General features: G+C 47.3%; 1 pseudogene across 1 annotated transcript; it reads right to left on the bottom strand.

Moving 5' to 3' along the window:
- Positions 1-3,941: 3,941 nt before the first annotated feature.
- On the bottom strand, positions 3,942-10,061 carry LOC308483151 (peptidyl-prolyl cis-trans isomerase B pseudogene; annotated as a pseudogene). Its single transcript has 2 exons — positions 9,391-10,061; positions 3,942-4,154 (listed from the first exon to the last, which is right to left on the bottom strand). The product of its transcript is annotated as a peptidyl-prolyl cis-trans isomerase B pseudogene (transcript).
- Between the last annotated feature and the right edge of the window lie 220 nt (positions 10,062-10,281).

Below are 10,281 nucleotides of genomic sequence, written 5' to 3'. Positions count from 1 at the left end.
AATTAGCACAGCCATCAGTCCGGGATGAGGGTGGTCCAGCAACCTCTGACAAGGACCAGGGTTTGCCCCACACACCCTGTTTTAAAGGCAGGCCCCTCTGACATTGGCATCCTTGCCTCCAGAAGTCCAGGGCTGGCTCAGATCATGGGAGACTTGGGGCATTTAATCAGCGATCAAATAAAGATTCTTATTAATATTATTATTACAGATTTGGTTCCCTGCCCATCCTTCACTATATGCTCTCAAGGTGGGTTACAGCAATGAATAAAGGTACAATATTAGAATCCATTCAAACAATTGGCAAAGAATAATAAATGCAACTGGACTTTACAACGATGAACTTTTAAAATCACTAGCAGAACCAGCTTGCTTGAGAAAGAAGGGAGATCAATTTACGTTTTTGTGCAAGAATGCAGCCAGATCAATCAGATATATGTGCTGAGCTTAGTCTTTTATCACCATGATGCCCTCCATATGTTTTGGTCTACAACTCCAACAGCCATGGCAGCTGGGGCTGATGGGAGCCATAGTCCATCTGGAGAGCACCAAGTTGGCAATGGTTGTGGCAGCTGATTAGGGGATGTGGCTGGCAAGGAAAGATTTAGTGGTTGGCTAAGATCACCAGTTCCTGGTTGCCACTCCGTGTCATGACATAAAGTCAGAGAGAACTTTCGCATCTCTTTCAAAGCAAAATAAATTTTCAGCTGAGCCAGTTCATAGATTTGTTGTACAGAGAGATTATTTGCATGTCGGGAAGCACACACAAACAACAATCACATGTTTTCTTCAGCCTCAAAAAGGCACGTATTGTGAGGTTTTAGTAATATGGAAATATGTAATTCACAGATAGTGAATAGCAAGCAGCAGACAGCTGATCACCTAAACATTCTTTAACCAGTTGACAGCACCACTTGCTACCTTTCCACTGCCATACAGAAGGTTGGCAACAAGCATGGAGGAATAATATAATAATAATTTTATTATTTATGCCATGCCGATCTGGGTGGGTTTCCCATCTGGCTGGGACAGTATGGTGTAGTGATTGGAATAAGACTTACTGGGCGACCTTGGGCCAGTCACAGTCTCCCAGCCTAGCCTACTTCACAGGGTTGTGGTGAGGATAAAATGGGGATGGGAAGAACCATGTGCACCACCTTGAACTCCTTGAAGGAAGGGTGGAATATACATATATTTAAACAAATTGCAAGCGGGGGGAGAAAGAGAGAGACCTTAGGGCTAAAACATCCACTTTGCATGCGAAAGGTCCAGGTTCAATCCCAGGCAGCTCCAAATAGAGCTGGAAAGACATAATTTCAAACACTGCAGAGCTGCTACCAATAATTGTGCAGGCAATTCTTACTGAGCTAAATAGTCACATAATTTTGGCTTTGTCTTGTTCCCATTAAGGCCCACCTTTCCCCTTGTATTACAAATGGAAGAAACACAAAATAACTGTTAACCTCCCTCAGTCTGGGGCTCCATGCAAGATCTCATCTTGTGGAGTTGCATTGATCAGGAGAATGATCAGGAGAAGCAGCCCAGAACTACACGGGGAGAACTTGTCAGTGATCTCAGGGCAGCTGGGACCATAGTCACCATGAAAACAGTTGGTAACACACTACGCCGTGAAGGACTGAGATCTTGCAGAGCCCGCAAGATCCCCTTGCTGAAGACAGCACATGTACAGGCCCGTCTGCAGTTTGCCAATGCGCATCTGAATGACCCAGAGGAGAACTGGGTGAAAGTGTTGTGAGACCAAAATTGGGCTGTTTGGCATCAACTCAACTCGTGGTGTTTGGAGGAGGAGGAATGCTGCCTACGACCGCAAGAATACCATCTCCACCGTCAAACGTGGAGGGGGACATATTATGCTTTGGGGGTAGCCCCTTGTAATTCAGTCACTGCTGCCATTGACGGACTTGTAGTCCACTGTAACTTACGGACTCACTGTTAAGACCAAGTTCATGAAAGACAATCTTGCTCAGCTACGAGTGATCGCCAGAGAAGAGTCCTCTTCTCTAGCCAGCATTCCTGATGGCGCAGAGAGAAGAGAATCAGTGCCCATCCTCTAAGCCCCACCAGAGCTGAGACCGAGCAGAGGGTGCACCAATGCAGCTAACAATAAACAACTAAATCGTAGTGGAAAGGTTAACACTCTGTGCAGAGACATCCCGTGCTGATCTTCTGGTGTTTGTCACTGCAATGCCGCAAATACACTAACATTGGACTGAAAGGAACCTGATTTTATATATATATGCAAGGAATAAAGTTGTGTCTTGCTCCTTTTGCAGAACAGTTGCCCAGGACCATCTATGTGCAAAATGTGTGCCTCCTTGGGTAACTTTCTTCCTTCCCAAGAATCACCTTTCTGAATCACCTTTGGACAAGAAAAGTGCCCAAGGCTTAGTGAGCATTTGGCTTCCGTTGTAAAGAAATAGGAAGTCCACTTCTTAGAAACACTCTGCTATCTTATCAGCAGGGACGGCTCTGTCCTGCCATACCAGTTTCTGCATCGCTCACCACCAGCTTTTTCTGCCCTTTGGCTTTTCTGCTTCAGGAATCTCTGCCTTGAATGCAAACAGAACTACGCCTCCCAGAATGCAATGCCACATCACAGGGAGGGTTGAGGCTTTGAAAAACACAGGAGCGTAAATTTCTCGGATTAAAAAAACAAAAAAGCAACAACCCAAAGAGGCGGGAGAGGAATCAAAGCCTCGAGCGTCATGTCTAGGAATAGAAACGGGAGTGCTGCCAAGTTATTACAGAAGATGAGTAATCCACTTAAGTCATTCCTCTAAACACCATTCCTTGTAAGAGAATTAAAATATCAGCTTACATCACCAAATGCAGCTCAGAGGCTGGACGAAATCTGTGCAGGCATTACGCTTGGATTGCAAGCATGAGTAAGATCTGGAGGGCAAATGAACAGACTGTTCAGGACTCAGATTCCAGAGGAGGAGGAAAGTGAGGCAGGCAAGATTTTAGTCCTTTCCAAGCAAGAAGCGGTCATAAAAATGCTGTCAGGAGATCTCTGTGGGAAATTAGAAGTATTGTAGAATTATATGGAGACCAGGAAGGAGAAAAGACCAAGTGTATATTTTCAGCACTGTCCCATCAACATCTCTAGAGCAGAGCATCTCAAACGTCTGACACCAAGGCATCTTTAAATAACCCCCACAAAAGCCTGGCTGCAAACAGGCAGCTCATTGAATTGATAAAGCCTGAAAATGTTTACTTTTAGAGGTGAAACTATAACGTCACTTGGGAGATTAGAGGATGTTATATCGCAACGTTTTTCTTAAAACTTTAAAGAAACTGTGTTTATTCCCTGATCTAAATTGCCCTCCAGATATTGCTCTTATCACCCTCCAGGGTGCAGCGGAAGAGACAGCTACAGTAGGGGAACCTGGCCTTTCTCCAGCAGGTTCAATAGCATGTAGGAGAGGGCAGTACTGGTCAGGGAGGTTGTGTGAGTAGGGGAAATAGCTCCTCCCCTTTCCCCAGTGCTCTAAAGTAAATAAAAAGTCAGGAGATTTGTGTGTCTTTTCACCGTTAGGGGCCACAATCTATTTATTTAGTTAGTTTATTTAACATAATTGATATGCCTCTTAATCATGGGGGTGGGGTGGGGTGGAACACGTTACACAATCTAACCAAAGTGATGCAATTCTTTATCATCATCGTCGTCATTGTTGCTGTTAAATTTATCTCTCTACTGCTCTTCCTCCCACAATCGAGTGCAGCACCATTAAACTACAGTGAGGCTAGAAGATGAAACCAATAAAAACAAACTCCCGACAGCAGAGCCAAACTTAAACATGCTGGTGCACACGACATCTGCTAGGACCCCGAGGCATTTACCTTCCAAAAGCCCAGCTGAACATGTATATCTTCAGGCTGATGCCTGAAGACCACAAGCAGATTTCCACAGAGAGAGAATTCTATAATTGGGGGGCTGCTACCAGGAAGGCCCTGCCCCATGGAGTCACACGCATGCACTGGGCCAACCCCACTGGCAAGAAGAGAAGCAGGTCTTCCTCGCCAGGGTGCTGCTGCTCGGCTCCTTCCTGGGGCTGCTGCTGCTCTGGTTGTTGCTCTTGCCCCGCGCTGAAGAGCCCAGCCCGGGGGACAGGATCTGGGTGAGTCGCTGCTTCCTGGCCAAGGGAAGGCAGAGGAGGAGGCAGGGTCTCTGCGCCCGGACGGATGGTGGACCTCCTCCCCGCCCCCAGCGGTGGCCCTTCTCCCTTTGCTGCCTGCCGCCCAGCCGCTTCGGAGCCGCCGGGCCAAAGCCCTCTTCCTCTCTGCCTGGGCACCTTCCACTTCAGCCTGGGCCAGCGGGCCAGGAGGGGGCGTCTTCTGTGGCGGCTGCTGTCCCTGCCCAGGCTGAGGCCTGAGGAAGGGGGAGGGAGCAGCGAGGGGGCCAGCAGGGAGTTGTGGCCGACGAGGTGGTGATGCTTGGGCCCTCCTACCGCAGCAGGGACTGTGGCCACGCGGGCTCACGACTCCAGCTCTTTCTTCTAACTCTCTCTTCCGCCCCCCCCCCCCCCCGTGGCAGTTCATATTTTTTTTCAAAATATAGTCTGGCCCCCCCACAAGTTCTGAGAGACAGTGAACCGGCCCCCTGCTGAAAAAGTTTGAGGACCCCTGCATAACTCCTTGCCCTAGAAATGCCCAAAGATCCCTGATTAATTGGTCTGACCCTGAGACATGACCATTCCGCTTATGAATGGGAGGAAGTCATCTTGGAGCAAAAACTTATGTGAGAGACTCCCCTGAAGTTGTACTGAGTCCATGCAGCCCAGAGGAAATGATCCAATCAGGATAATTTGGAATTGTTGCATGGAAAGAGGCAGTGCCAATGAGGCAGACCTTGCTGAGATGCAGTGGACAACAATTTCTGTTATTTAGTTAATAATGAGTATACTGTAGTTCTGAACACGAACGAGCTCTTTTCTCATGGACACAGGGCTGGCACCAGACTTCAAGGGCCCACCACCAAATGATTATGACAGTCCATATCTCTTCTTCTGACACTGCAGTGACAACATCACCACCACTTGCCACCACCCCCCCGCCAGCCCCCAAGTGGCATTTTAGCAGTGAATGCTAAATTGGCTTCCATTTGTGAAAGCTGCCCGCCATTTTAATTTACCCAAAATGCAACACTTTAGCATTGACCTATAGCATTGACCCACGCTACCGGTCTGTTGTGCTTTATGAATTTTACAGATCTATGGACCAGGACATTGCATTTTGGTGGGTAAATTAAGGTGATGGGTGACCAATGTGGTGGGAGCCAATTCAAAGGAAAGACTGTCACTAGAACAGCCATCTATAGACCCTTCTGAGCTGACCAATTACTGAATCATAGAATCATAAGAGTTGGAAGAGACCACAAGGGCCATCGAGTCCAACCCCCTGCCAAGCAGGAAACACCATCAGAGCACTCCTGACATATGGTTGTCAAGCCTCTGCTTAAAGACCTCCAAAGAAGGAGACTCCACCACACTCCTTGGCAGCAAATTCCACTGTCGAACAGCTCTTACTGTCAGGAAGTTCTTCCTAATGTTTAGGTGGAATCTTCTTTCTTGTAGTTTGGATCCATTGCTCCGTGTCCGCTTCTCTGGAGCAGCAGAAAACAACCTTTCTCCCTCCTCTATGTGACATCCTGACTTGATATCAAGCCAAAATGGCACCCTAATGAGCTCTGATGCACACTTTTAGGATTCCTGTTCTACTGTGATCATCTATAAACCAACTCCTGATACTGCCATCCATCCATAAGTCATCAAAATGGTTGCCATTTTGTTTTTGACTCCTGCGCCTTTGACACAGAGGTGTTAGGTTGCTCCATCCCTATTAACTCTGGGACAGGCAAAAGTTTACCTACAGAATTTCTGTAGGCTTCTGTTACCAGCTCAGGCACTGGCTTATGTTATTTTAAAAAGTTGGCAACTTTCGACTGCTGACTGTTACTCTGAAACTTCCCTTCCCTGGAGGCTCTAAGACCAAGCCTGAGCATCTTCTGCTGAGTATTCTGCACTTAGGGTGGGGGTGGGATCCAAATTCCTTTTCTGAATATCAGTTAGACTTCATCTCAGTTGTTCAGATGTTTCTGTCTGTTATGGTGAAATGGGACAGGTTGCTATTTCAGCCACAAAACCATCTGTTAGACCCCCGCCAAGCTGCTCTCTGCATCTCTCCCCAATCCCCGCCCTGCCACATCCCTCCAGGTGTGCTGCTGGCCAACTGTTCAAATTCTTTCTTCCCCTCCCTGCTAATTAACATGGGCACGTGCAAACCAATTGGCCAGATGTACTGGGGACAGCCCCAATTTTCTGTTCTCTCCTTTGGCCAACCACCAGTTCCTCTTTTGCCTGTGAGGGAGATTTGCAGGGACTGTGCCTTTGTCCTACTGTGAGAGTGTTCGCAAATTTCAGCTCCATCTCTGGGGCCTCTCACCAAGCAAGGAAACAGAGTCATCATCTTGACTCCTATGTGGGCCAATTTATCACCACCACCTGCCCAGAAAGTAAGGGTTGTCACCAATGACCTACTCAGTGTAGACCCATTGAAACTAATGGACCCAAATAAGTTGTGCCTATTGATTTCAATGGGTCTACTCCAAATAGGACTAGCACTGGCTGCAGTCCCATTGCACACTTCATAATGTGCTTGCACATGGGGCTACCTTTGAAGGTAACTTAGAAACTACAACTATTCCAGAACGCAGCTGCCAGACCAGTGACTGGGAGTGTCCTCCAGGACCAAATAACAATGGTCCTAAAAGATCCATACCCTCCCACATTTCTCCAATGAAAATAGGGGTCCCTTTACCCTTTACCTTTATTCCATCTTACTGGGTTGCCCCAGTCACTCTGGGCAGCTTCCAACATATATGAAAACATAATAAAACTATACAGGGCTGCTTTCAGGTTTCTTCTAAAGACTGCATAGTTACTTATCTGCTTGGCTCAGGGGTCGCATGACTCCATACCTTCCAACATTTCTCCAGTGAAAATAGGGATGTCCTAAGGAAAAGTCTTCCAGGATCAAATCAGAAACTGGGACAGCTTCTGTAAATCTGGGGCTGTCCCTGGAAAATGGGGACACTTGGAGGGTCTGAAGTGGCTCCCAGGACGTTTCCGAGCACAATTCAAAGTGTGGGTGCTGAGATTTAAAGCCCCACAGACATAGAAAATGCTTGTGTTATTTTTCTCCATAACCACTCAGGTTAAAAGGCAGGGTTACCAACTGACCAAGGAATTTTGCTCTGGGCTGCTCCCGTTCTTTGACAGAAGATGATGTAGCAAAAAATTCAGCAGCTGAGGCTTCTCCAGGCATGGAGATAGGCTTCCTTGCACACTAATATCTGCATATCAGGCTCCTGTTGAAAGCACTGAAGGAGAAGGGGCCAGTTGGAGACCCTATGAAAATGGTGTTCCTTTAAAGAGGCTGTGATCAGTGCAAATTATAGCTGCCCAAACTGTAATGAGATATCCTGAAGGGCTGGGCCAGTTTAACAGTTAAGGTCTAAAAATTTCAGTAGAAGCAACCTGTGGTTTGGTTGCATTCTTTCTAACCAGGGTCAAAGGAGTTGGGATATGACTCATTTTAAATTTTTTTACTTGTTCGTTTTCAGAACGGCTTGGGCTTTCCGGAGTTGTATTAATTGCGGTTTTGAGGTGTCTGACCAAATGAGTGAGTCTACAGGGACTTTCCAATATCAGAATGAAAGGCCCAGCTTTGCAAGCAGCAGCAGAGCTCACTCGCAAGAATATCAGGGCTGCTCCATGAGAGCAGAAGTCAAAGAGCCATTTGCACAAGGGCACCTGAAAATGTAAGGTTGCCATGTTTTTCACCAGTCTGGCTCCTGTGCCTTTAACAGCAACCTGGTGCGGCCAAAATTAAGCTCCCTCCTCCACCACCTTCATCACTTTAAAACCAAACTGGGAAAAACTTTGGTTTGTTGAATTTCTTCATGGAAGGCACAGAAGCAGGGCTAGACCCATTTTGATCAAATTGGGGGGAAATGGTGGGGAGGCTGGGGTTTATCAGCCTCAAACATCTCACAGATGAAAATCAGGAAGTTATTGTGTGTTTCTAGCATGCACACGCTTGTGCGCATGCACACACACACACACACACACACAGTGCCCTTGTCAGCACCAGCACAACCACAATTCTTCCATATTATTGCACTTCCTTTTTGTGTTGTTGGGTTCTGTTTTGCAACAGTCTGCCCCTCCTTGATTTAAAAGCCAAGAGAGTGTTTGTTCTTTCGACTCAATATATCCTATCCTATTCTGTCCAAAAATATTACCCACACAGTAGGGCAAGACTCTGGAGAGTCTCTGCCAGTTAGTGCAGACAACAATGATCAAATTAGAGCGAGAGTTTGACTCAGTACAAGAGATTTTTGTAGTGTCGCCTAATAGTGAGCAATCTTTCAAGTTCTCCAGAACTCTTCATCAGGCTGCATGTTAAGCCAAAGATAGCGGGGGGAGAAAAAGCTGCCTTGATGATGAAGACACAACATCTTCAGACTGAAACAGTTGTAAGAGCATCTAGTCCAGCATCCTGTTCTCCCACTGATGAATAAGATGCCTACGGGAAGCCTCAGAGCAGGACCGGAGCACCACAGCGCCCTCCCCTTGGGACAGTGGAGGCAGAACGCAGCCATCACGGCTGGTAGCCCCGGACAGCCTTCTCCTCCAAAGAATGGCTTCCAGGAGCCATAATGCAGAGCAGACTGAATTTTTCAGATAACAGCAAGGCTTGTTTCAGGTTGCACCTCTCTCATCTAAGTCCATGCTGGTTTTGACCTATGAAGCTTCGTGGACTACCTTTCCCCATATATGAAGCTACACGGACTCTGAGATCAGCATCTTGTTTGTGGCAAGGAACAGAGAGAGAGAGAGAGAGAATTCCTCGGATGACAAGATCAAGATTTGGGACAAGTACTATTTGGTAAAAGAACCCCAGCAGAGATTTAAAATTTCAAAATATGCAGCAAAGCAAAGCGTGGAAATATAGGATGTTAGACCTTTAATATACGCCCTTCTAAGTTAATTTAAAAGGTTTTTGTTTTGTATTTTTACAAAAACACAATTGTTGCATTTATTGGTCCATGTGCTTTCTCACAAAACAGAATGGAACACCCATTGCCCCCCAGCCCTCGAAGCCACTTGGATGACCAGTGGCTGATGGAATGAGTTGTGACAAGAATGGAGCCCCCCCATCCTGAAGAGTGTGGCTGGGGGAAGGGCAGGCAGAAAGGGAGCAGCAGTGGAGGCAGTCCATCTCCTGGGGGGGACGACGATGCAAGGCCTCTGTGTGTAGCCCCCTCGCAGCCCTTTGAAAGCCAGAGTCTGGCCCTCCGGCAGCCACCCAGTTCTTCTTTGGCTTCGCCACCTTGATGGTGTTGCAGTCAGCAATGGTGACGTCCTTCAGGGGTTTGTCTCGACTATCTTTGTATTCTCCACTTTTCTCACTACATCCATCCCTTCCAGGACTTTGCCGAAGACAACATGCTTGCCATCCAGCCATGACATCCTGACATTGGTGATGAAGAACTGAGAGCCACTGGTGTCCATGCTCACCCAGCCAGGCCCATAGTGCTTCAGCTTGAAGTTCTCATCAGGGAAATGGTCCCCGTTGATGCTTTTACCTCCTGTTCCATCTCCCCAGGTGAAGTCTTCCCCCTGGATCATGAAGTCCTGGATCACACAGTGAAACTTGCTGCCTTTGTAGCCAAAGCCTTTCTCTCCTATGGACAAGGCGACAAAATTCTCAACCGTCCTCAGAACTGTCTTTCCAAAAAAGCCGATGACAACTCACCCCACATCTTCATCCTCAATCTGCAGATCAGAATACACCTTGGCCATGACCTTGGGCCCCTTCTTGCGCTCCTCCACATGAGCAGCCGGGAAAAGCAGCAGCAGCAGCAGCAGAGAGCCGTCCAGGCCCAGCAAGACTGTGACTGCCAGCAGCTTCCTCTTCCTACCCCCGCAGCCCCAGCAGCGCCAACCTGGCCACAGTGCCCGCCAGGCAGCCAGCATCTGCCCCCTTGCCCTATCTCTTTAAGTTCATTCCAAATTTCCCCTCTTCCTCTAACATAGAAAAAGATCATATATTTGGTTAAGCTAAAAATTGGTTTACTTACAAACTCTCCAAATGTCAGGTCCATGTGTTCATACATCAGTCAGAAAACACAGGCAGTAAAGCTTGGCTTAGTTACAGTGGTGAAAGTTCCTAAATGATTGGTATATGGGCACAAGA

This window comes from Podarcis pityusensis, assembly GCF_964106645.2.
Source record: "Podarcis pityusensis genome assembly, chromosome: 8".
Taxonomy (NCBI): domain Eukaryota; kingdom Metazoa; phylum Chordata; class Lepidosauria; order Squamata; family Lacertidae; genus Podarcis; species Podarcis pityusensis.
Note: the sequence above shows the minus strand (reverse complement) of the source record. Positions and strands in the feature narration are given on the sequence as shown.